Below are 27,435 nucleotides of genomic sequence, written 5' to 3' on the forward strand. Positions count from 1 at the left end.
GCTGTAACTGGGAAAAAGTAGTGATACTCTTAAGTTCTTTTATTAGATGTTAGAGATGAACATCTTCCTTCACTGGTTTACTCAGTATTTTTCTATACTGGTTTGGTGTTTCATAATTTTGTAAACCAAAGTATTGCTGAAAGAAAACAATGCTACAAACTTCCAATATCAAAGAGGGGTATAAAGAAACAGTAGTGGTATTCAGGTACATTTTTATTTCTTTCATAAAATATATAAATAGGATTTTTGAGTTTTAAAAATATTGCTTCCACAAGTATAATTTTACAGTGTGTGTATTTAGTTCAACTAATATTTGATGAGAATTTCCTTCTTCAAAACCTGAAAAATTAATTTATCTGTTTTAAGGTGCCTGTGCAATTAATCTTTGAAGTAAATTCTCACCTTACCTAAATACTCTATAAAGCTAGAAAGGTTTTAATCAGCAAATAGATATTTTTCCTTAAATGCTGGGAATTATGTTTTAACGGCCAGGGTTTGATACCAATTACTTTAAAATCTTCATTAATTTCATCTTAATATGACTGGTAATTTACTTGCATGTTAGTTAATTTGTCCTACATAGTTCTTCGACAATATTGAATTGCTACCAAATGACATTCAACTATTGCTATATTTTGGCTTCAGGAATCAGGTAACATCTATTAAAATATACCCTACAATTTTTTCAGTCATAAAAAAATACTTAAACAAGGGTAGTAATGATCAAAACTTAAACTTTCATTAACCTTACTGCTATGCCAATACACTTGATACTTATCTAATGATTATTATATTTTACCTCCGAATTAACAACTCTAAAATACTAACACTAATCCAACTTTGTGAAAACTTCACATGCCCAAGATTAACTATTTGAAATATATTTCCTAAAACGAGACACTCAAAAAAGTATTGCTGAAATTTACAAGTATCAAGTGCACTAATAATCTATTCTAAGATTAAGATTTACTCAGCTTAATGTGCAAAGCTATAAAACCCTAAACTAAAATATTAACTGCTTATAAAAGCTATAAACCCTCTACTGAAAATGTAACTGCTTATAGAGTTTACTTTAAAGAAAAATCTGAGTATACTGTATTTGCTACCTTAAACTACAGCCTCCTAACTAGCTGGGGCATTTAAATTTAAAATGTTGCTGCTGAAGATTGAAGATATGAAGGATATTGTTATTGTTTATCCAACTGAAGTTTAACAGCTTCCACTTTCACTGGCTATTGTTGCATCCATCATTATTGAATTGGCAAAGATTAATCTTGTAGAAAATATAACCGGTCAAGCTCTTTCTCCGGCGAATGTCATTGATTTTCTGAAAATACAGATTTTATTAGTCTCGTTGCCTGGATCCCTTATGGAAAATGATAATACCAAATTGTTAAATAGGGTTAATAAACGTTTTCATTCTAAAACATTTTTTTCATTCTAATAAGGATGACTTTTCCTTTAGATTTCTAAATACATAACATTTAAAGCTTGGGACAACTTAGGACCTTTTGCCACTAAGATGACTAAAGAAACATTAAATTTTCAATAAAGGCTTCATTGTGGATTATGTAAAATTAAGGATAACTATTTTCAGTGGTAGTGTACTAATTTGTCACCAAATCGGGAACAACGGACATTTCTTCTACTTCTGTATCCCATAACATTACCATAACTTTAAACTGTTGTACCAAAAAAGCTAAATTATCATTGATGTAGTGACTAAAGAGTATAAACAGATTGGAAGTATTTGTACTGTTAAAATTTAATAACTATCAACTAAACATTTCAGAATTCTTGTTGTGACTACATTATTTTTTTCAGTTTTTTTTTTTTTTTTTTTTTTTTTTTTTTATGAATTTTTCATTATTTTACCATGAACTTGTGAAATGTATACAAACTTACTGCTTTTTCATATTTCCTTCAGTGAAAACACTACTGCATCTCTTAACAGAACAATGATTAAATACAGTGATAAAGTTCTTGAAAGTAAGTAATTTATCTTGGGAAAGTACCATTCATATCCATCTGAAAAGGATATTTGATTAAAAAAGTATTAAGTACTATTTACAACAAAACACCATTTGATTTCAAAGTATGACCTTTTTACCTAATTTGTGAATTGTTAAGATATCAAAATAGGGTCAAACATTTACATAAGTACTCTAATGATTACTTCAAAGTCATTTAAGTTTTCATACAATAACTTTTACTTTATTCTTAAAAATTAGAAACTGGTTTATCTAAATCATTGGTTAATTCTTTTATACATTAAAACTCATCCTTTATGGATGCATTTGGGCATGCCATGTGATCCAATGGCAATTTTCAAAATTGTGTAATTTAATCATGACATTCAAGTTAAGTAGGTAGTAGGTTGGCAAGGGGACCAGGCACCAGCCACCCATTGGGATACTGCTTCTGGAGTGTCATGGAGTCAACTGGCCAGACAGTACTACATTGAATCAATGTCTCTGGATACGACTAATTTTGTCCTTGCCTACACATCAAATACCCAGGCCTTTTCTTACCACATTAGCTCAAGGGGTTACCTACTGCAATGTAATTGTTCTGTGGCTAAGTTCCTCCTGGTAAGGACAGCAGGGGTTAACACTGGTAAGCAGCTCTTTTAGGAGGAGACACCAAAATCAAACCATTGTTCTCTACCCTTGGCTAGTGTCATAGCCTCTGTACCATGGCCTTCCACTGTCTTGGATTAGAGTTCTCTTGGTGGGGGGGGGGGCACACTGACATTCTACCTTATTTCTCTTCCTCTTATCTTTTAATGACTGTGTATATGTGAAATATGTTATTTTCATTAGTAAAATAAATTTTTGAATATACTTACCCGATGATCATGTAGCTGTCAACTCCGTTGCCCGACAGAAATCTAAGGACGGGATACACCAGCGATCGCTATACAGGTGGGGGTGTACCAGCGCCATCTGTGGTCAGGTACTCAAGTACTTCTTGTCAACAAGACCTCATTATTTCCTCGGTCCACTGGTTCTCTATGGGGAGGAAGGGCGGGTCCTTTAAATCATGATCATCGGGTAAGTATATTCAAAAATTTATTTTACTAATGAAAATAACATTTTTCAATATTAATCTTACCCGATGATCATGTAGCTGATTCACACCCAGGGTGGTGGGTGGAGACCAGTATACATGTTAACAAAGAAGCTAAGTATCCCGTCTTTCATTTTATTAGTTATTCAAAATAACAATAAAAAATAAATAAGTACCTGGTAAGGAAGTCGACTTGAACCATTACTCTGCCTTTAATAAGTACGTCTTCCTTACTGAGCGTAGCGGTCCTCTTAGGATGCTGAACGACTCTTAGGTGGCTAAAGTATAAAAGGCTGCAACCCATACTAAAGGACCTCATCATAACCTCTAACCTAGGCGCTTCTCAAGAAAGAATTGACCACCCGCCAAATCAACCAGGATGCGGAAGGCTTCTTAGCCGACCGTACAACCCAAAAACAACAATAAAAGCAATCAAGAGAAAGGTTAAAAAAGGTTATGGGATTATGGGAATGTAGTGGCTGAGCCCTCACCTACTACTGCACTCGCTGCTACGAATGGTCCCAGGGTGTAGCAGTTCTCGTAAAGAGACTGGACATCTTTGAGATAGAATGATGCGAACACTGACTTGCTTCTCCAATAGGTTGCATCCATAACACTCTGCAGAGAACGGTTCTGTTTGAAGGCCACTGAAGTAGCCACAGCTCTCACTTCATGTGTCCTTACCTTCAGTAAAGCAAGGTCTTCTTCCTTCATATGAGAATGAGCTTCTCTAATCAGAAGCCTGATGTAGTAAGAAACCGCGTTCTTAGACATTGGTAGCGAAGGCTTCTTAACAGCACACCATAAGGCTTCTGATTGTCCTCGTAAAGGTTTAGACCTTTTCAGATAGTACCTAAGAGCTCTAACTGGGCAAAGTACTCTCTCCAGTTCGTTACCCACCAAGTTAGATAGGCTAGGAATCTCGAACGATTTAGGCCAAGGACGTGAAGGAAGCTCGTTTTTAGCCAAAAACCCGAGCTGCAAGGAACATGTAGCCGTTTCCGATGTGAAACCTATGTTCCTGCTGAAGGCGTGGATCTCACTTACTCTCTTAGCTGTTGCTAGGCATACTAGGAAAAGAGTTTTTAATGTGAGGTCCTTGAAAGAGGCCGATTGTAGCGGTTCAAATCTAGATGACATCAGGAACCTTAGGACCACATCTAGATTCCAGCCTGGAGTGGACAACCGACGTTCCTTAGAGGTCTCAAAAGACCTAAGGATGTCCTGCAGATCTTTGTTGGAGGAAAGATCCAAGCCTCTGTGGCGGAACACCGCTGCCAACATACTTCTATAACCCTTGATCGTAGGAGCTGATAGGGATCTAACGTTCCTTAGATGTAACAGGAAGTCAGCAATTTGGGTTACAGTGGTACTGGTAGAGGAAACTGCATTGGCCCTGCACCAGCTTCGGAAGACTTCCCACTTAGATTGATAGACTCTGCGAGTGGATATCCTCCTTGCTCTGGCAATCGCTCTGGTTGCCTCCTTCGAAAAGCCTCTAGCTCTTGAGAGTCTTTCGATAGTCTGAAGGCAGTCAGACGAAGAGCGTGGAGGCTTGGGTGTACCTTCTTGACGTGAGGTTGACGCAGAAGGTCCACTCTTAGAGGGAGAGTCCTGGGAACGTCGACCAGCCACTGCAGTACCTCTGTGAACCATTCTCTTGCGGGCCAGAGGGGAGCAACCAACGTCAGCCGTGTCCCTTTGTGAGAGACGAACTTTTGGAGAACCCTGTTGATGATCTTGAACGGCGGGAATGCATACAGGTCGAGATGGGACCAATCCAGTAGAAAGGCATCCACGTGAACTGCTGCCGGGTCTGGAATCGGGGAACAGTACAAAGGGAGCCTCTTGGTCATCGAGGTAGCGAACAGATCTATAGTTGGCTGACCCCACAGGGCCCAAAGTCTGTTGCAAACGTTCTTGTGAAGGGTCCACTCTGTGGGGATGACTTGACCCTTCCGGCTGAGGCGATCTGCCATGACATTCATATCGCCCTGAATGAACCTCGTTACCAGCGTGAGCTTTCGACTTTTTGACCAAATGAGGAGGTCCCTTGCGATCTCGAACAGCTTCCTCGAATGAGTCCCTCCCTGCTTGGAGATGTACGCCAAGGCTGTGGTGTTGTCGGAGTTCACCTCCACCACCTTGTTTGGCTGGAGGGACTTGAAGTTCATTAAGGCCAGATGAACCGCCAACAACTCCTTGCAATTGATATGAAGCGTTTTCTGTTCCTGATTCCATATCCCCGAGCATTCCTGTCCGTCCAATGTCGCGCCCCAGCCCGAGTCTGATGCGTCCGAGAAGAGATGATGGTCGGGGGTCTGAACAGCTAACGAAAGACCTTCCTTGAGAAGAATGCTGTTCTTCCACCACGTTAGAGTAGCCCTCATCTCTTTGGAAACAGGAATTGAGACCGTCTCGAGCGTCATATCCTTGTTCCAGTGAGCTGCCTGATGGTACTGAAGGGGGCGGAGGTGGAGTCTCCCTAACTCGATGAACAGGGCTAGCGATGAAAGAGTCCCTGTTAGCCTCATCTACTGCCTCACCGAGCATCGGTTCCTCCTCAGCATGCTCAGGATGCACTCCAGGGCTTGGTTGATTCTTGGGGCCGACGGAAAAGCCCGAAAAGCTCGACTCTGAATCTCCATACCCAGGTAAACGATGGTCTGGGAAGGAACGAGCTGGGACTTCTCTAAATTGACCAGGAGGCCCAGTTCCTTGGTCAGATCCATAGTCCATCTGAGACTCTACAGACAGCGACGACTTGTGGGAGCTCTTAAAAGCCAGTCGTCTAAATAAAGGGAGGCTCTGATGTCTGCCAAGTGAAGGAATTTCGCAATATTCCTAATCAGTCGCGTAAACACAAGAGGTGCCGTGCTCAGGCCAAAGCACAGGGCTTGGAACTGGTACACAACCTCTCCAAAGACGAATCTCAGAAAAGGTTGGGAGTCTGGATGGATGGGAACGTGAAAGTAGGCATCTTTCAGATCTAACGAGACCATCCAGTCCTCCTGCCTGACCGCTGCTAGGACCGACTTCGTCGTCTCCATTGTGAACGTCTGCTTGGTGACATAAGCATTGAGCGTACTGACGTCCAGCACCGGTCTCCAACCTCCTGTCTTCTTGGCCACCAGGAAGAGACGGTTGTAAAAGCCCGGGGATTGATGGTCCCGAACTATCACCACTGCCTCCTTCTTTAGCAGGAGCGACACCTCTTGTTGTAACGCAAGCCTCTTGTCCTTCTCCTTGTAGTTGGGAGAGAGGTTGATGGGAGATGTGGTCAGAGGGGGATTGCGGCAGAACGGAATCCTGTATCCCTCCCTTAGCCACTAGACAGACTGAGCGTCTGCACCTCTGCTCTCCCAGGCTTGCCAGAAGGTCTTGAGTCTGGCTCCTACAGCTGTCTGGAGAGGAAGGAAGTCAAGGCTTGCTTTTCGTGGACTTGGCACCCTTCTTTGACTTGCCCCGGTGACTGTCTGCACGGGTACTTCCTCTACTGGAGGCTCTACCACGAAAGGGCGGAATGAACCTAGTAGCAGGAGTATCAGCAACAGGGGTGCGGTAAGATCTAGGCACGGAAGGTAAGGTTTTCGCCTTACGTGCTGAAGAAGCCATGAGGTCATGTGTATCCTTCTGGATAAGAGCCGCAGCCATCCCCTTGATTAACTCCTCCGGAAACAGGCACTTGGAGAGAGGAGCAAACAGTAACTCTGACCTCTGGCAAGGGGTGATACCAGTCGATAAGAAAGAGCAGAGATGTTCCCTTTTCTTGAGGACTCCTGAGACAAAAATAGCCGCAAGTTCGCCAGAACCATCGCGAATTGCTTTGTCCATACTGGACATGATCAGCATGGCCGCGTCTTTGTCAGAAGGAGCAGTCTTCCTGCTTAAGGCTCCTAGACTCCAATCGAGGAAGTTAAAAATTTCGAAGGCGCGAAAGACTCCCTTCATCAAGTGGTCCAGATCTGAAAAGGACCAGCAGACCTTAGAGCGTCTCATAGCCGACCTGCGGGGAGAGTCAACCAAACTTGAGAAGTCGGCCTGGGCAGAGGCAGGAACCCCCAAGCCAGGTTCCTCTCCCGTGGCATACCAGACGCCCGACTTAGAAGCCAGCTTAGGAGGAGGAAACACAAAAGAGGTCCTTCCCAGTTGCTGCTTGGACTGCAACCAATCCCCCATAACCCTCAAAGCTCTCCTTGATGATCTGGCGAGGACAAGCTTGGTGTAGGCAGGCGTTGTAGACTGCATGCCCAGAGAAAACTCGGAGGGAGGAGAACGAGGGGTTGCAGACACGAAGTGTTCAGGGTACAACTCTCTGAACAGAGCCAGGACCTTGCGAAAGTCTAAAGAAGGCGGCGAAGACTTGTGCCCTTCCACCTCAGATGGAGGATCATCCAGATGGGCAGCTTCATCCTCAGAAACCTCATCGCCTGTGAGTTGAGTAGCGAGAGGTAAAGGCAGAGCGGCAGGCTGAATGGCTGAATCCTGCAGAACGGGTTGTAAGGCATGAGGCTCATGCTGCATGGCATGCGGCTCAAGCTGCATGGGATGAGGTTCATGCTGCAGAGAAAGCGGCTGCTGCATGGTATGAGGCTCGTGCTGCATGGGTTGAGGAGGATGCCTCATAGCATGAGGCTCCTGCCTCAAGGGTTGAGGAGGTTGCTGCATAGCATGAGGCTCCTGCCTCAAGGGTTGAGGAGGTTGCCGCATAGCCTGAGGCTCCTGCCTCAGGGGTTGAGGAGGTTGCCGCATAACATGAGGCTCCTGCCTCATGGGTTGAGGAGGTTGCCGCATAGCATGAGGCTCCTGCCTCATGGGTAGAGGAGGTTGCCGCAAAGTGCTGGAACCTGGCAACTCCCGATGCGGCTGCGTCTGGCAGGGAGGACTGCGTAGAGGTGGAGGAGCGCTCGCAGGAGGAGGGGTGCTAACCTTCTCTGCCTGATACTCCTGCATCAAAGCCGCAAGCTGAGACTGCATCGTCTGCAGCATTGACCACTTGGGGTCCACAGTGGTTGGAGCAGAGGCCTGTTGAGGCACCACTCTACCTCTCTTGGGAGGTGAGCAGTCATCAGATGACTGCGGCGAGTCCGAACTGGCCCAGTGGCTACACCTGGGCCGTTGGACTAGCTCGGAAGGGACCTTACGTTTGAGAGGTCGTGAGACCTGGGTCCACCGTTTCCTCCTGGAAACCTCTTCCACAGACGAGGAATTTAAGGGCTCATTCGTCTGGGAGAGGAAGTGACGATCTCTATCAGATACGCCCGCAACCACTGAGGATACAACTGTGCGCCGATCAAGGCCTGCCGAACCCTTTGGCCCTTCGACGTTGCTTCTCCCCTGGGCTTGGGAGCTTGCAAGAGGTCCCGGACTGGGAGGACGACTGGCACGCACAGAAGTATCCTCATGCGCAACACTGACACTGACACTATGCACAGCACTGGCACTAACACTTCCCACTGCACTCTTCACTTTAAGTTCCTTGACATCTGCCAAGAGAAGATTGTGGTCACCAACTAACGATTCCACCTTATCACCAAGAGCCTGAATGGCACGCAACATATCCGTCATATCAGGCTGAGCACTCTTAGCAGGTTCGGGGGTCACCACCACAGGGGAAGGAGAAGGTTGAGGGACATGTGGAGAGGAATAAACCAAAGAGCGAGAAGAACTCCTCCTAACTCTCTCCTTCTCTAACCTAGTTGTATATTTGAGGAATTCATTAAATTCGAATTCCGAAAGCCCCGCACATTCCCCACATCGATTTTCCAATTGACAGGGATTTCCCCTACAATCGGAACAAAGGGTGTGAGGATCAACAGAGGCCTTCGGAAGACGCCTATTACAAGTCCTAACACTACATCGCCTATATTTAGGAGCTTGAGAGTGGTCGGACATCTTGAATTTAGGGAACAGTCAAAGGGGAATTCCAAGGTAAAGCAAAGATCGTTAACCAATAAATCAAATTAATTCCAAAAGCTATCTAAGCTAAGGGAAAAGCTTCCTGTACAGCGAAGGCTAAATTTTAGAGCAAATACTTCACCAAAACGTGAACAAAGGACTCCAAAAACAACAGCGTATCCATGTAGGTCTTGCCGCAGCACGACAGAGGAAATAAAGAGGTCTTGTTGACAAGAAGTACTTGAGTACCTGACCACAGATGGCGCTGGTACACCCCCACCTGTATAGCGATCGCTGGCGTATCCCGTCCTTAGATTTCTGTCGGGTAACGGAGTTGACAGCTACATGATCATCGGGTAAGATTAATATTGAAAAACCTAATTTAATGTTATTACTGATCATGAAATATTTTGTTTTTGTTTATTCTTTTAGTTATTTTCTTGTTTCTTTTCCTCACTGGGCTATTCTTCCCGGTTGGAGCCCTTGGGCTTAAAGCATCTTTTCCAACTAGGGTTATGGGCTAGCTTGTAATAACAAAGGTTATGCAGGAAAAACTTGATATTTCCATTAAATACCCTTTATTTACAGATACGTTTGGCTTAAATCCAATTTGCTTACTATTTAGTTTTTTCTAAGGAGACTTTATATTAATTATTCTCCCCTTTCATCTCAAACCCAGTTTTAATCAGCAAGAACCTGCTTTTCATTAAGCACGATAATTTTTTAAAATTTTAAGTTTATTGGTACAGTATCTTTCAACCTCAAGACACTAACCTATATGAAATTCACATATCAAAAGCAAACCACTGAGAATTTAATTCAAGGATTAGTTACGTACTTTGTATGAAAGGTGGCAGTAAAATGCTAAATACTACATAAGCCTGAGATTAACAGAATAAGCCACTTAATTATGACCTTATTAGAAACGGAGAGGGGGGGGGGGGGGAATTGTGATTAACCAAGCATATGTGATAATCATGACCATATTTATTATTATTACTTGCTATCTACAGCCTTAGTTAGAAAAGCAGGATGCTTTAAGCCTAGGGGCCTGAAACGATTGTGTTTAATTTCATAAGAATTGTACAGTTTTCTTAAGGCTCACTTCAACATTTTAGCAGATGGAAGCCGACACCAAATTGTAGTTGATCAGATCAGGTTTCACTATCTTGTTTACCAACAGATTCGAGTTTACTGTGCAAAAAGGATGCCACTGAATACTGTATATTTTTAGAGTAATGAAAGACCAAATCTTTAAATGTTGAATGATAAAATCTATTATGAACATCCTGCTTAAGTTGATCAGCGATTGAATTATACCACTGTCTAATGTTTAATAAATTATCACTAACTGTACTGTATATCTTGAATGAATTAGCTTAATGCTTGATTTGATGTTTTGGGTAGTACTGCCACTTGCTTTTTCATTTAACCTATTAAAAGGCATGACTATCACAAATTTATTTCGTTAACTATAACTGAAAAATTCTTAAAATTGAAATTATATTTAAACAAATTTCAATGAAATATCACCTTAAAATTGTGTTTTGCATATTTTGTCTTTCAATTCTCTGCCTGTATTTCTATTTACAAGTTTAATTTAATATATTTAATAATAATTAAGCTGGATTGCCACTGACGTACATGCATTATCGAGAGTATTAAGACAATCCTCTTATAACCTTAATGTTCCTTAATCACATTACTTCCCTCAATATAGAAGTAGTTTAGAGAAATGTTAAGCATTCATTGTATATTAATAATTATATCCAGTCTGAACTACATATGCTAAAATTGTACTTTGGCATTTACTAGACAGTCTGACACTGAACTACAGTATAAACTTGACTTTTAATACTGTAAATTTGCATTAAATGATGCAACTTATTTTCATGTATTGAGTAACGAGTAGTAAAGAAAATTAATGTCTATTTACCTTTCATAACCTTTTACAGTCCAAGCATTTAAAGTTATTGATCGCCACTTCAACTGCAGTCCTTATGCATCCGAGTGCTGTAATTAGCCGTCAAAACTTGCAGTCAGGAACTAGAGTTGATAATCTGGAAAAGAGAATGAATAAATTACAGAACAATATCACATTTTATTTTCATCCTTAAATTGTTACCTGCATTTGATACACGTGCAGTTATGGATAAAAGCTAACAAGTAATTTTTCTCCTAGATTACAGTATTATATTTTGCATGTATCCTTTTTTTGTTTTGCCTATAAAAAGATAACATTGAAGAGCTGTGTGGGCTACCCACAATGTCTAATGATAGTGATATCAAAGTAATAATCGTATGAACATTGCTGCTGTATTTTCTCTATCTAGAAAAAAAATATTTTACGTTAGTTAGCATAATGAATATTTATTTTAACTGAAACACTGATGAAAATGACAAGGTAAGCAACTGACACGCCCTGTACTTTGTGCTCCTTACAGATACTGTATAGCCTACCAATAGTCTGACAGTCAACGTTCAAGAAGAAATTTCATTTATGTCTTCAGTTTTAATATGTACTTCACATTTAAACCAAAGATGCAAATTTTTCTGCAAAAAAAGAAATTTCAAGCAACATGAGTCTGGCTGTTTTACCCAAGAAAATATGACTGCAATAAATCAAGTTGAACTTCATTTCTATTCCCATACGAAAATAAGAATACTAGATACTTTGGTGCACACCTATACTTCTTTAAGCCAAAATTTAATATACAACCTACATGTAAGTAATAATAAATTATAAAATATATTAGGATCAGCAACATGAAAATATTGGTCATATTTAAAATTGTCATCCTCTTCCACAGGAAAGCATTTCCATATAACTAGAATACTGTGTAGTATTGAGCCTCATAAAGAAGGCATAACAATTAGAATTAACCCATTACCTGGTAGGCTTACTACATCAGGAACATTTAAGTGTAGCATCATTAAGATTATGAAAAACCTTCAACAAGCATAAATACTTGACTAGATGTGTCAGATTAATATCCAGATCACGAATAAGGAATTTTTTTGACTATTTTTTTTAACTAATAAATTGAAATGTGCAAGTCCGCAGCTGAAAGCCAAACAGGAAAACGATACAAGAAAAAAAAAATTGGGATAATTAATAGAGAAAAATTCCTCAATATATATTAATCAGAAGTTTTTAAGCCAATTTGTGCTTAAATGCTCTCAAGAACCATAGCTAGAATTTCAATTGAGTTTTATTTGGTTAAATAAATTGCTACTGCATACATTTGGATGTTCAGAAGCCCTTTACAGTACAATCATAATTTGAAATTTGTTAGGGTTCAACTCCACTCCCCATAATCTGCACCATGCACAAATTTTAGGTAGATCTATAAGGAATTCAGCGACCGAAGATATACATGCAGAAGATAAAATCTATGCAGAAGAGCATCATATGCATCGAGCATTTTTCAAGGTTAAACCCCATATGATATGTATACAATATGAAAAATAATTGGCTGAGAAAACTGCTCTAAGGAACACGCAGTATTACACTCCTAGTTACCAAGGTACTGTCCCCGACTACTCATTTCAATCATAAAGACTCGGTAATCATCAGAAAAGACCCACCTACTCCCACAATTGAAGTTGGAAAAAAAAGCCTTGCAATTACCACTAAAATGCAGCACTGAAATAAAGACCAATCTTCCAAACTTCTTTACCACAATCACGGTGGGCCTCCATTATTGGAAATGGGTCACATTTTGAATCATAGTTAAGCATAATCATCCTGGAGCCTCATACTTGAAAGTACCTTTAGATGAATTCCACTAGATTTCCCTCTGATGTTCTAAATGGATATTCTTACTGTATAGTATTTTCTACTAAATTTTCTTTACCCAAGTTATTGTCTTAAATACAATTTCTTGCTAAAGTCTTCATGCCACCAGCACTGGAAAGAGCATTAAATAGGAATTATCAGTAAACACCAAAAGAATATCTTTATAACTACCTATATCTCTAATTCCTATAAAGGTTTTTTAGTAAATACTGGTATTTTCATCAATATTGCACTTGCAAACCATATCAAACAAATGCAGGCCACTCGTCTCACAGGTAGTCACATACCGCATCAGATATACAGTACACTGAAAAGTAAATGCTTTACCTTCATTACCTTTTCAATTTGACCAAAGTATTTGAGATAAAAATCCCACCTTTGACTTTCTAGCAGTCTCTGCTGGTAATTAATTACTGGTAACAAAAAATATTGGGGTAATAAAGATTCAAAATACTGCATTGACAAAATAATTAAAGTTGATATCACTGTAATAACATTCACAAGTACATTCGTGGTATAGAATTTTGATATATCAGATCATAAAAAAGAAAATTTTCCCCAAAAATAAAAACTATGACAGGTAATAAGAAAGACATAGCCTGTCCCAACAAACTACATTTTACCCCACATACATGTACATGCACATATGTACATGAGCACACATCCACATGTACACTATATACAGTATACATAAACACAATCATGCACACATATAAACATACAAATATGCATACATATATGTATGCAAGTATACACATACAAACGCCCTGAGAAGTAGAAAATGTAGTTGGAAAAAACTCATTTGTCACCACATGTACAGTATACGCTGGAGCACTAGCGCAACATGGTAAAGATTTATGACATGTCACAGGTAGCGTTATGTTTACAAATTATGGTTCACCTACAGGAGGCATCACAACAGGAAGTCTTTACTTAAACACCTCAGTCTGCCAGCAGTGCCACCTTGAACCGAAAGGTGCTACCAGTGGAAGGAGAGGTTTGTGGTCGTCGTAGCTGGTACTGATAATGGATTTTCAGAAAACTCATTCCTGTGTTTAGAGAAATTAATTTAGAAATATTCATCGATTGGCTGACGTCAACTCCTGCCATCACTAGCTAATACAAATGGCATCGAGCCATTATCCAACAGCAGCAGCAAGGATTTGGCTCAACAAGGGTACAACTTCTAAACATACAGTATGTATAGACAGAACAGGCCAAAATCGATTTAAATGGTTGACAATTTAATATCCATGAATGCGGCCACAAAACGATCAGCCTGCGTCTGCAAACCCTGAACAGGTGTGGAGCTGTGCGAGGTAACAAAATGCACTCCCCACTGCAGGCATGGTTTCACGCCAGGCTATTTAAGAGGAAAGGCTCTTTGTAATGAGATGTGTGCGCTGGCGCAGTTAGAAAATAGGTGTCTTTTGAAGACTTGCTGATTGTCATACAACTGTCAGAACATTTAACCATAAGTCAAACCATTTGAAAGGCATAATCGAGGTCTATAGACCTTGGGTATAATTATCATCATTATTACTATCTAAGCTATAACCCTAGTTTGAAAAGCAGGATGCTATAAACCCTAGAGCTCCAACAGGGAAAATATGGAGTACACGCTATACAGACATCACTGATGCATGTCGCCACTTAGCACTTGAGCCAGTTGAGTGGCTAAGCACAGTTTTAATTTCATTTCCTACATAAAGAAATGTGTGGCAATGTACTACCGAAAATTTAGACGAACCGAAAACACTGTCATGGCCTTTGCAATACAAAGTAGCTATTGGGTAAACTCATTGCTGGCAAAGAAATCTGCATCTAATACTGAAATTTATAGTTCTACAGTATATTAGTTTCCAGATCCAAAGTCAATAAAAGCACAATTTTTATGCTCCCAGCAAGCTTTGATACATACTTAGTTGGAAAGCACAATGCATACAGCAAAAACTAACCCTGTCCCATGCACTGCAAACACTAACCTGGTCCCGAGCACAGCAAACACTCGCCCAGTTTAATTCATAACTAAAACTAAATGGTCTTATTTACAGCAAAAACAAACCCAAGCCTATGCACAGCAAAATCTAATCCAGTTTCATACAAATCTATAACTAAACCAGTCCCCCACACGGCAAAAATCAACTTCTAGCCCCGTAGAAGAAAACTAGTATTGTGTAGCCTACAGCAAAAACTGACCTAGTCCTGTGCACAGCAAAATATGAGAACCCCTTGCACAGCAAAATCTTACCCAGCCTTGTTCATAGTAAATATTTAACCTTCCCTGCACACAGCAAAATCTAACCTAGTAACACCTGGGAATAAAACTGACCCAGACCCTAAGCACATGAAAAACTGACAGGCCTCATGCATAGCAAAAGCAGACCCAGCTCAAGCATAAAGTAAAAAACAGGCAGCCTTTGTACACCCAAGAACTGGCTTTGCTATAGCAGCTATCAAAACCTTTCCCATCACAACAAAAACTTGTCCTGGACACTGGAAAATAAAAATAACCCTATCACGCACAACAAACACTGACCTAGCCACATACACAGAAAAAAACTAACCCAGTCCTGCCACCAACAAACCACAAACAGCTAAAATTGTCCCAGCACTGGCACTGCAAAGACAGGCCCACCACTAATACTGCAGACAGAATAACTATCCAGCTCCTCGCACAACAAAAACTGACTGCCCCAAAAAACAGCAAAAACTTACTAAGCCCAATAGAGCAAATACAGACCTATCCCCCACACAACAAATACTGACCTATCCTCCTCACAACAAATACTGACTGAATAATACGTCTTGAGTTATTAAATTATCACTTACTGAACTGTGTATCTTGATTAAGTTAGCTTGTTGCTCGATTTGAAATTTTGGTTGGTACTGCCACTTTCTTTTTCAGTTAACCTATTAGAATGCATGAATATACTATCACTGAAGTTTCCTTAGTTGAACTATTACAGAAATTTTTATTAAATTGAAATTTTATTGAAACAAATTTCCTTGAAATACCACTTAAAATTATGTTATGCATATTGTCTTCAATTCTCTGCCTGTATATCTATTTAAGAGTTTAACCAATTTAATAATACAATAGTTAAGCCGGATTGACACTAAAGTACGTGCATTATCAGTATTACGGGAATCCTATTATGGCAAGGCCTTAATATTCCTTAACTGATATTCCTTAATAACATTACAGCTTCAATATATTAGTAATTTAGAGAAATGTTGTGCATTCATTGTATATCATCAACGATGATATCCAGTCTCAACTATGAAAACATGCTAAAATTATACTTGGGCTTTACCAGGCAGTCTGACACTGAAGTATTAACCTCTCAAATTTTAATTATGTAAATTTGCATTATATGATGCAACTTAATTTTCATATATTGAGTAACGAGTAGTAAAGAAAATGATTGTCTATTTACCTTTCATAACATTTTTACAGTCCAAGCATCTAAAGTTATCAATCGCCACTTCAACTGCAGTCCTTCCGCATCCGAGTGCTATAATTAACCGTCAAAACTTGCAGTCAGGAACTATTGTTGTTAATCTGGAAAAGATGATGGATAAATTACCGAACAATATCACATTTTATTTTCTTTCTTAAATTATTACCTGCATTTGACACATTCAAAGTTATGGATGAAATCTAACAAAAAGTAGTTCTTTCCCCTAGATTACAGTATTATATTTCGCATTTATCCTTTTTTTCTTTTGCCTTTAAAATGATAACATTGAAGAAATGTATGGGCTACCCACAATGTCTAATGATAGTGATATCAAAGTAGTAATAATCGTTATGAACATTGCTACTGTATTTTATTTAAGATGAGAAATATTTTTAGGTTAGTTAGGATACTGAATATTTACTTTACCTGAAACACACCGATGGCACTGACAAAGCAAGCAACTGACCCGCCTTGTACTCTGTGCTCCTTACAGGTACTGTATAGCCTACCAATAGTCTGAGTCTACATTTACGAAAATAATTTCATTTTTGGGCTCAAGCCATGTCGTCCTGATGGAAGGTTCCTTCAGTATCTTTCTTAGGGTATATTTGACTACAGTGGATATTCCCAGAGAATTAAACTAAAGGTTATCACAGAATTCTAGCTTCTGGCGCGAGTACCCTAAAGGTTTCCCTCTAGGATATCGTATATCAGCAGGGGTCTCATGCATTAACACGCCACATAGCTATCTGCACCCCAAATAGCGTTAACGCTTCGCTGGGGAAAGGTGGCGGGATAACTGAGGAGCCACTCCAAAGTTACCCTCCTTCGTTACTGCTACGGTACTCGAGATGTAAAAGCACGCCATCATTCTGTGTGACGTCACGTTCGTCTTTATTCCTCGCTTTGTAGCTTTTACCTAGCAGTGGTTTTTCCTGGTTAGCTTTTTTGATCAGTGTTCATCGTTCGCCATGTCGCAGCTTTCAGCCTCGCCTTCTTCTGGAAAGTTGAGTACCATGTTCAAGTATTGTTTAAATAAGCTCTGACCGTAAAGTAACGATTAATTATCCTTAAATCTTGTGTTTTGGGGCAGAGCTGTGCCCTGACCGGAGGCACCATTTTACGACGCCACTGTCCGCCTCGCATGCTATATTTAGTTAGCCAAAACAGCCCTCCCGGTCTTATAACTAATTAATATTAGTTATTTAGTCTTCATTGCTAGGAATTATTTATATGCTGTTATTTTTCATTTAGGCAAATAGTGCTTGCCTAACCCCATGCTAGATTGCTAGCCTAGTGCTCATATTTGCTTTGCATGATATAATAAGTGTTCCTAAGTTATCAAGTCTGGCTGTTTTACCAAAGGAAATAAGACTGCAATAAATCTCGTCTACCTCCATTTCTATTCCCATACAAAAATAAGGCAATACTAAATACAATGGTGCACACCTATATTTCTTTGGGTCGAAATTTAATGTAAAGCATACTTGTAAGCAATAATGAATTATAAAATATATTAGGATCAGAAACATGAAAATAGTGAAGTCATATTTAGAATTGTCAATTTATTCAACAGGAAAACATTTGTAAATACTATAGCTTGAACTTAAAAGTTCCACTGATTCCACCAGCAGATAGGGAAAATGTTCCACAGTCTGTTCATTGAGAAATAAAGCTTCTAGAATACTGAGCAGTATTGAGCTTCAATGGAAAAGGCAAAACAGTTATAATTAACCCATTACCTAGTAGGCTTACTACATCAGAAACATTTGAATATAATGGATTATAAGAATTATGAAAAATCTTCAACAAGTATAAAGACCTAACTGAAAGATGTGTCAGATTAATATCCAGATCAGGAATAAGGAATTTAATAGACCACAATTTTTTATCTGAAATTAAAATGAGTCGGTAGCTGAAGGCCAAAAAGGAAAAAAAAAATACTTAAAATTATTTTTCTCAATATAAAGTAGATTAATTAAAGTTTTTATGACCATCTGTGCTGTTAAAGAAATAGGCTGCATACATTTCTCAAACTCAAATTTGCTCTCAAGAACCACAGCTAGAATTTCAAACTTGTTTTATTTGGTTAAATATATTGCCAATGCATAGATTTGGATGTTGAGGAGCCATTTACAGTACAATAATACTTAATATTTTAGGGTTCAACTCCAACCCCCCATAATCTACACCATGCACAAATTTTAGGCAGATTTCCAAGGGATTCACCAACCACAAATATACATGCAGGAGATGAAATCCATGCAGAAGACCATATGCATAAGACTAACCAAAAACACTGTCATGGCCTTTGCAATACAAAGTGGCTATTAGACACAACTCGTTGATGGCAAAGGAGCCAATATTTAATACTTAAATTTCTAGTTTTACATTCTATTAGTTTCTCGATTCAAAGTAAATAAAAACCCAAAATTTTACATACCACCACAAAGTTTGGATACATTAAATGTTAGTTGGAAAGCACAATGCATACAGAAAACTCTAACCTGGTCCAGTGCACACTAAAAACTAACCTGTCTCGAGCACAGCAAAAACTGACCTGGTCCCATGCACAGCAAAAACTGACCTGGTCCCATGCACAGCAAAAACTGACCTGGTCCCGAGCACAGCAAAAACTGACCTGGTCCCGAGCACAGCAAAAACTGACCTGGTCCCGAGCACAGCAAAAACTGACCTGGTCCCGAGCACAGCAAAAACTGACCTGGTCCCGAGCACAGCAAAAACTGACCTGGTCCCGAGCACAGCAAAAACTGACCTGGTCCCGAGCACTGCAAAAACAGACCTGGTCCCATGCACAGCAAAAACAGACCTGGTCCCATGCACAGCAAAAACAGACCTGGTCCCATGCACAGCAAAAACTGACCTGGTCCCATGCACAGCAAAAACTAACCTTGACCAGTGGACAGGAAAAATTAATCCGGTGTAGCAGGAAATTTTTCCCCCCGACAAATTCCCCCCGGGAAAAATAGCCTAGGATCAATTTCCCCCCCGGGAAAAGCAGCCCGGGCTGTTATTCCCCCCGGGGAAATTTCAGCCCTAGGATATTTTTTCCCCCCTAGGCCATTTCTCCCCCACCCTCCCTTAAAGAGAAACTATTTGGATGAATTAAATAATCAACGGTAATTTTGACAAAATATTAGGAAATATATAATATATATATATATATATATATATATATATATATATATATATATATATATATATATATATATATTATGAAAACCTTACTTTTCTTTCGTACTGTCCAGCACGAAATAAAAAGTACACTCTATGAGCACTATGGATGAGAAAGGAGATGATACCAATTCAGTTGTGTTACCAGAGAATATGGGGGAACCGAGTAGGAAACCGGGGTTTTTAGGTTGGGGAAATGTCATAAACGAGTGATTTACAGCAATAATAATGGTCAGAAATGCTAAATAAGAACAAGATAACCAGTTGGTAAAACATATGGATCATGTAAGTGGCTGAACATAGGCCAATCATGATCATTTAACACATTTGAGATTTGTAAAAGGGTACAGAACCTAACAAACCCACCTAACCTCACCTAGTAGTTCCCAGGTCACAAACCCTAGCCGGGGGCAAGCCCCCGGACCCCCTTCCCAGGTCACAGCCCCTAGCCGGGGGCAAGCCCCCGGACCCCCTTCCCAGGTCACAACCTCTTGGACTATCCCAATATCAGCCTTCATCATAAATTCTTTAAACAAACAGGCATTTTTTTCGTTGCATTTGGAGATTTAAAGTTACGTATGCACAAATTTCTTGAATTGAGGATATATATACAAAAAAATTTGATTGTTCCTTTACATCCTTCGAAATCAGCAAGCTTGTTTTCTAAGCAATATTGCATGGGGTTTGATACGGATTCACCAAGAAAGTGAATAGCACGTTTAAAATTCATTGGCCTATTTTATCCAAGCAACATGTTGCGACCTCAATTTATTGCATAAATGTAATCTTTCTTTGTCTTGCAATTTGTGCAGCTTTTCTATGAAATCCCATTGAATTTGATTTCCATGGCAAACCAAAAAAAAAAAAAAAAAAAAATTAATGGTTACTTCCACCAAGCAGAGGGGGAATCTTGGCCCAGAGGGAGGAATATTATCCTGGGACAAAGTTCCCCCGGGGGGATATATATCCTGGGCCATATTTCCCCCGGGGGAAAAACCAGACCGTTACACCGGTCCAATGCACAGCAAGAACCAACCCAGTTCAATGCATAACTAAAACTGGTCAACTTTACATTAAAAGCTAACCTAATCACATACATAAAAAAATAGTCCAGTTTCATGCACAGCTAAACCCAGTCCAGTTTCACGCACAGCTAAACCCAGTCCAGTTTCACGCACAGCTAAACCCAGTCCAGTTTCACGCACAGCTAAACCCAGTCCAGTTTCACGCACAGCTAAACCCAGTCCAGTTTCACGCACAGCTAAACCCAGTCCAGTTTCACGCACAGCTAAACCCAGTCCAGTTTCACGCACAGCTAAACCCAGTCCAGTTTCACGCACAGCTAAACCCAGTCCAGTTTCACGCACAGCTAAACCCAGTCCAGTTTCACGCACAGCTAAACCCAGTCCAGTTTCACGCACAGCTAAACCCAGTCCAGTTTCACGCACAGCTAAACCCAGTCCAGTTTCACGCACAGCTAAACCCAGTCCAGTTTCACGCACAGCTAAACCCAGTCCAGTTTCACGCACAGCTAAACCCAGTCCAGTTTCACGCACAGCTAAACCCAGTCCAGTTTCACGCACAGCTAAACCCAGTCCAGTTTCACGCACAGCTAAACCCAGTCCAGTTTCACGCACAGCTAAACCCAGTCCAGTTTCACGCACAGCTAAACCCAGTCCAGTTTCACGCACAGCTAAACCCAGTCCAGTTTCACGCACAGCTAAACCCAGTCCAGTTTCACGCACAGCTAAACCCAGTCCAGTTTCACGCACAGCTAAACCCAGTCCAGTTTCACGCACAGCTAAACCCAGTCCAGTTTCACGCACAGCTAAACCCAGTCCAGTTTCACGCACAGCTAAACCCAGTCCAGTTTCACGCACAGCTAAACCCAGTCCAGTTTCACGCACAGCTAAACCCAGTCCAGTTTCACGCACAGCTAAACCCAGTCCAGTTTCACGCACAGCTAAACCCAGTCCAGTTTCACGCACAGCTAAACCCAGTCCAGTTTCACGCACAGCTAAACCCAGTCCAGTTTCACGCACAGCTAAACCCAGTCCAGTTTCACGCACAGCTAAACCCAGTCCAGTTTCACGCACAGCTAAACCCAGTCCAGTTTCACGCACAGCTAAACCCAGTCCAGTTTCACGCACAGCTAAACCCAGTCCAGTTTCACGCACAGCTAAACCCAGTCCAGTTTCACGCACAGCTAAACCCAGTCCAGTTTCACGCACAGCTAAACCCAGTCCAGTTTCACGCACAGCTAAACCCAGTCCAGTTTCACGCACAGCTAAACCCAGTCCAGTTTCACGCACAGCTAAACCCAGTCCAGTTTCACGCACAGCTAAACCCAGTCCAGTTTCACGCACAGCTAAACCCAGTCCAGTTTCACGCACAGCTAAACCCAGTCCAGTTTCACGCACAGCTAAACCCAGTCCAGTTTCACGCACAGCTAAACCTAGTCCAGTTTCACGCACAGCTAAATCTAGTCCAGTTTCATACACAGCTAAAACTAACCCAGTTTCATACACAGCTAAAACTAAACTAGTCCCGAACCCCACGGTAAAAATCAACTTTTAGCCCCGTAGACAGCAAAAGTTGCCCAGTCTTGTGTAACCTGCATAAAAAATTGACCCAGTCCTGTGCACAGCAAAATATGACATAGCCCCTGCCACAGCAAAAACTAACCCAGTCCCATCACAAAAAAAAAAAAAAAATGACCACTGCAAATCTGAGTCACCCACCACAGACAGCCAAAATTGTCCCAGCACTTGCACAGGAAAAACCACCCAACCACTTGCACTGCAAAAACAGATCCAGCACCAGCACTAACAGGAAAAACTATCCAGACCCCCTCAAAAAAAAAAAAAAAAAAAAAAAAAAAGAAGGCTGCCCGACAAATATCAAAAACTAAGCCCCACAGAGCAAATACAGACCTAGCCCCCAACACACAGCAAACACTGACCTATCCCCCAACACACAGCAAACACTGACCTAGCCCCCAACACACAGCAAACACTGACCTATCCCCCAACACACAGCAAACACTGACCTATCCCCCAACACACAGCAAACACTAGCCTATCACCCCCACACAGCAAACACTGACCTATCCCCCAACACAGCAAACACTGACCTATCCCCCAACACACAGCAAACACTGACCTATCCCCCAACACACAGCAAACACTGACCTACCCCCCCCCCCCACACAACAAACACTAGCCTATCACCCCCACACAGCAAACACTGACCTATCCCCCAACACACAGCAAACACTGACCTATCCCCCAACACAGCAAACACTAGCCTATCACCCCCACACAGCAAACACTGACCTATCCCCCTACACACAGCAAACACTGACCTATCCCCCTACACACAGCAAACACTGACCTATCCCCCAACACACAGCAAACACTGACCTAGCCCCCAACACACAGCAAACACTGACCTATCCCCCCACACAGCAAACACTAGCCTATCCCCCCCACACAGCAAACACTGACCTAGCCCCCCCACACAGCAAACACTGACCTATCCCCCAACACAGCAAACACTGACCTATCCCCCCCACACAGCAAACACTGACCTAGCCCCCAACACACAGCAAACACTGACCTAGCCCCCAACACACAGCAAACACTGACCTAGCCCCCAACACACAGCAAACACTGACCTAGCCCCCAACACACAGCAAACACTGACCTAGCCCCCAACACACAGCAAACACTGACCTAGCCCCCAACACACAGCAAACACTGACCTAGCCCCCAACACACAGCAAACACTGACCTAGCCCCCAACACACAGCAAACACTGGCCTATCCCCCCACACAGCAAACACTGGCCTATCCCCCCACACAGCAAACACTGGCCTATCAACCCCCCACACAGCAAACACTGGCCTATCAACCCCCCACACACAGCATACACTAGCCTATCATCCCCACACAGCAAACACTGACCTGATCACCCCCCCCCCCTCACACACGGCAAATACAAACCAAGCCCCCAAATAGCAATACCTGACATAGCCCCATTATTATTATTATTATTATTATTACTATCCAAGCTACAACCCCAATTGGAAAAGCAAGATGCTATAAGCCCAGGGGCCCCAACAGGGAAAAACAGCCCAGTGAGGAAAGGAAATAAGGAAACAAATAACTGAAGAGAACATATTAACAATAAATCATTCTAAAAAAAGTAGCAACGTCATAACAGATATGTCATATATAAACTATTAACAGTCAGAAACAGATATGTCATATAAAATATAAAAAGACTCATGTCAGCCTGGTCAACATAAAAATATTTGCTCCAACTTTGAAAGTTCTACTGATTCAACTACCCGATTAGGAAGATCATTCCACAACTTGGTAACAGCTGGAATAAAACTTCTAGAGTACTGCGTAGTATTGAGCCTCATGATGGAGAAGGCCTGGCTATTAGAATTAACTGCCTGCCTAGTATTACGAACAGGATAGAATTGTCCAGGGAGATCTGAATGTAAAGGATGGTCAGAGTTATGAAAAATCTTATGTAGCCTAACATGCATAATGAACTAATTGAACGACGGTGCCAGAGATTAATATCTAGATCAGGAATAAGAAATTTAATAGACCGTAAGTTTCTGTCCAACAAATTAAGATGAGAATCAGCAGCTGAAGACCAGACAGGAGAACAATACTCAAAACAAGGTAGAATAAAAGAATTAAAACACTTCTTCAGAATAGATTGATCACCGAATATCTTAAAAGACTTTCTCAATAAGCCAATTTTTTGTGCAATTGAAGAAGACACAGACCTTATATGTTTCTCAAAAGTAAATTTGCTATCGAGAAACACACCTAAAATTTTGAAAGAGTCATACAAATTTAAAGAAACATTATCAATACTGAGATCCGGATGTTGAGGAGCCACCGTCCTTGACCTACTTACAATCATACTTTGAGTTTTGTTAGGATTCAACTTCATACCCTATAATTTGCACCATGCACTAATTTTAGCTAAATCTCTATTAAGGGATTCACCAACCCTAGATCTACATTCAGGGGATGGAATTGATGCAAAGAGAGTAGCATCATCTGCATATGCAACAAGCTTATTTTCTAGGCCAAACCACATGTCATGTGTATATAGTATGAAAAGTAATGGGCCAAGAACACTACCCTGTGGAACACCAGATATCACATTCCTATACTCACTATGGTGCCCATCAACAACTACTCTTTGAGATCTACACAGGAAAATCTGACACTAGCCCAAAGCACTGCAAAAACTGATCCAGACTCATGCATTGCAAAAATTTACCTAATCTTCATACACAGCAAACACTGTCTGAACACCAATGCACAGCAAAAACCAACCTAGCCACTACATAAAGCAACATTTGACATAGCCACCTCGTACAGCAAGAACCAACCTAGCCACCAATCATAGGACCCCATGCACAGCAAATCCTGAACCAGACCATAGCAAAAATTAACTGTCACATTGCACTTGCAAAATCATGGTCTGGGTCCCACGCATAGCAATAACTAACCCCACAATGCACAATACTGAGAAACAGAGACCCCATGAGAGAAAGTCACAAATTAAATCAATATTGCCCCATACTTCATACATACAAAAGTTGCCCGTATAAACTATAAAGAAATACCGTCGATATATAAAGAACTAGGCATTTGCGACAGATAATATAATACCGAAATACTACAAAAGACTTGCTTTACTTGGGAAAAATATTAATATAATAGATTCCCCATAATGGTTGAAACTGTAATAATACCGAAATGCCCAACTAAATAAGGCAAAAAAATAACCCAAATAATATTCAACATCGAGCAAAAATTGTGGTATGCATCATATTGTCTTTTATTGACAATGAAGATATTGTTATATACGCAATCTAACGCTCTCGAGTCAATTTCCTTTCGCACTTGATTGTTCGTGAAAGTCAAGATTATTATCATTACTTGCCGAGCTATAACCCTATTTGGAAAAGCAGTGGCCCCACCAGGGAAAATAGCACAGTGAGGAAAGGAGACTTAAGAAAAAATAAAATATTTCAACATCAGTAACATTAAAATAAAGTTATTCCTGTGAAACAAAGATTCAATCTTTTCCTAACAATTGAACTGAAAATGCGCTTAAGCTGATCCAATGGGTAAACAATTGAATATCGTGCGGAGTTAGAGTGAAAGTTATTGTTAAGTATGAAATCTGAGTCTAAAGTATAAAAGCCTCAGAACGAACTCAACAATCAGGAAGACGATCGTTTAAAATCCTTAATCAATTTATATTTATCAGTATATTTCGAAATTCAATAACCCCGTTGCTGTTCCATAATCGATAAAAGCCTTATCAGATCACTTATCATTAAAACGGAGAGTTAGTAACACTATGCGCAAATAACTGAATAATCATTATTCTCACTCATTCACACAAATGCTATTTTTTCTCAAGTTCCAAGACCAGCAAAAGCCATTCTGGTTTCATTGTAGTGTCGGGTTGGTTGATCTGTTTGTTTCCGGTTGAAATGAAGGTCAAATTCGGTTAAATCACGTTATTTACAACAGGAAATCATATATTTTCTGTGCGAAAATCACACCCTGTAATACAATACAAATTTACCAATCCATGCTAAAGAATCCGTGTAGTACCATACATTCAAATCATTATAGAACTCGATACCCATTATAATCATGTTCTAATATAAACCTAAACCATAATAATGTCTAGCCATAAGGGATACAAAATTGAAAACTTACGCATGTTCTTTTATGTACACACAAGAGGTCACCAAATTGATAGATGAACTGGTTAAAGCACTCCAAGGCGCAAGCACACAAATTCCAAATTCCAGGTAGCAAATCACTTGTGAACGTATAACCCAGCTCAGAGCTGACTTGGAAATAAAAAAAGAACAAGGAAAGACTCGCCTTAAGTTTCGTTACTTTAGGATCCTTGGAAGCTCCTAGCACCATCTAGTGGATGAATTTTAGTATCTTACCAAATTACGAAAACTTAGTAGTAAATTTTCAAAAAAAAAAATGTCTTTTTAACTTATCGCCCTCTGGTCTTTACTTATTTATTAAAACCTATTAAGAAATGATCTTGGAGGAAAAATATATATTGTAAGGAAACTATTTGAGATTAATTCATATGTAAAGGCTTATAAACTAGGATGAAAACAATTGTTGCAGCAATGAAAGAAATTTAGTACGTGCATTTAACTGATAAATAATTAAATTTGAAAGAGAGAGAGAGAAAGATAGATGAGAGAGAGAGAGAGAGAGAGAGAGAGAGAGAGAGAGAGAGAGAGAGAGAGAGAGAGAGAGAGAGAGAGAGCTTGAGCTTCTGAAAAGTGAATTGTAAGTGGGATATGCAGAAATGATTATAGTACACACACACACACACACACACACACACACACACACACACACACACACACACACATATATATATATATATATATATATATATATATATATATATATATATATATATATATATATATATATATATATATATATATATATATATCGGAGTAAATCAACCTTTCATTTTCCTTTTATGTAAACAAATTCATTTTTTTTCACATAATGCCCCTCAACCTAATTTTGCATGATTCAACAACTTTCTCTTTGTCTTCCATCTATTTTTTAATTAACTATATCACGGGTATCATTTCAACTACATACCCAAGGCTAGTAAAAAAAAAAACACGATACAAAAACTTGTAGCTTTGAAATTACGAACGTTCAAGCTCGTAAGTGAGACTTTCCATTTGTAATTTATTATGCAAAGACCGACTGATTAAGTCCAATGAATTTATTATTATTATTATTATTATTATTATTATTATTATTATTATTATTATTATGATTATTATATATTTCAGTGAGGAAAGGAAACAAGGAAAAATAAAATATTTTAAGAACAGTAACAACATTAAAATAAATATTTTCTATTTAAACTATAAAAAAAGAATTAACAAATAAGACG

General features: G+C 40.1%; 1 protein-coding gene and 2 long non-coding RNA genes across 4 annotated transcripts in view; 1 reads left to right on the top strand and 2 right to left on the bottom strand.

The window, feature by feature from the left end:
• LOC137627882 (uncharacterized) overlaps window positions 1–27,435 on the bottom strand; it is a 492,086-nt gene that overhangs the window by 461,109 nt on the left and 3,542 nt on the right. The window lies entirely within an intron of this gene.
• The window catches only part of LOC137627884 (uncharacterized), a 213,126-nt gene that overhangs the window by 121,864 nt on the left and 63,827 nt on the right, over window positions 1–27,435 (top strand). The gene's annotated exons all lie outside the window — the stretch shown is intronic.
• Window positions 374–26,288, bottom strand: LOC137627546 (uncharacterized). Its single transcript, XR_011041183.1, has 5 exons — window positions 26,199–26,288; window positions 16,207–16,331; window positions 10,904–11,027; window positions 1,906–2,028; window positions 374–1,327 (listed from the first exon to the last, which is right to left on the bottom strand). It is a non-coding gene; the product is annotated as an uncharacterized lncRNA (long non-coding RNA).

The sequence above is a fragment of the Palaemon carinicauda genome, chromosome 35 (genome assembly GCF_036898095.1).
Source record: "Palaemon carinicauda isolate YSFRI2023 chromosome 35, ASM3689809v2, whole genome shotgun sequence".
NCBI classification, from domain to species: domain Eukaryota; kingdom Metazoa; phylum Arthropoda; class Malacostraca; order Decapoda; family Palaemonidae; genus Palaemon; species Palaemon carinicauda.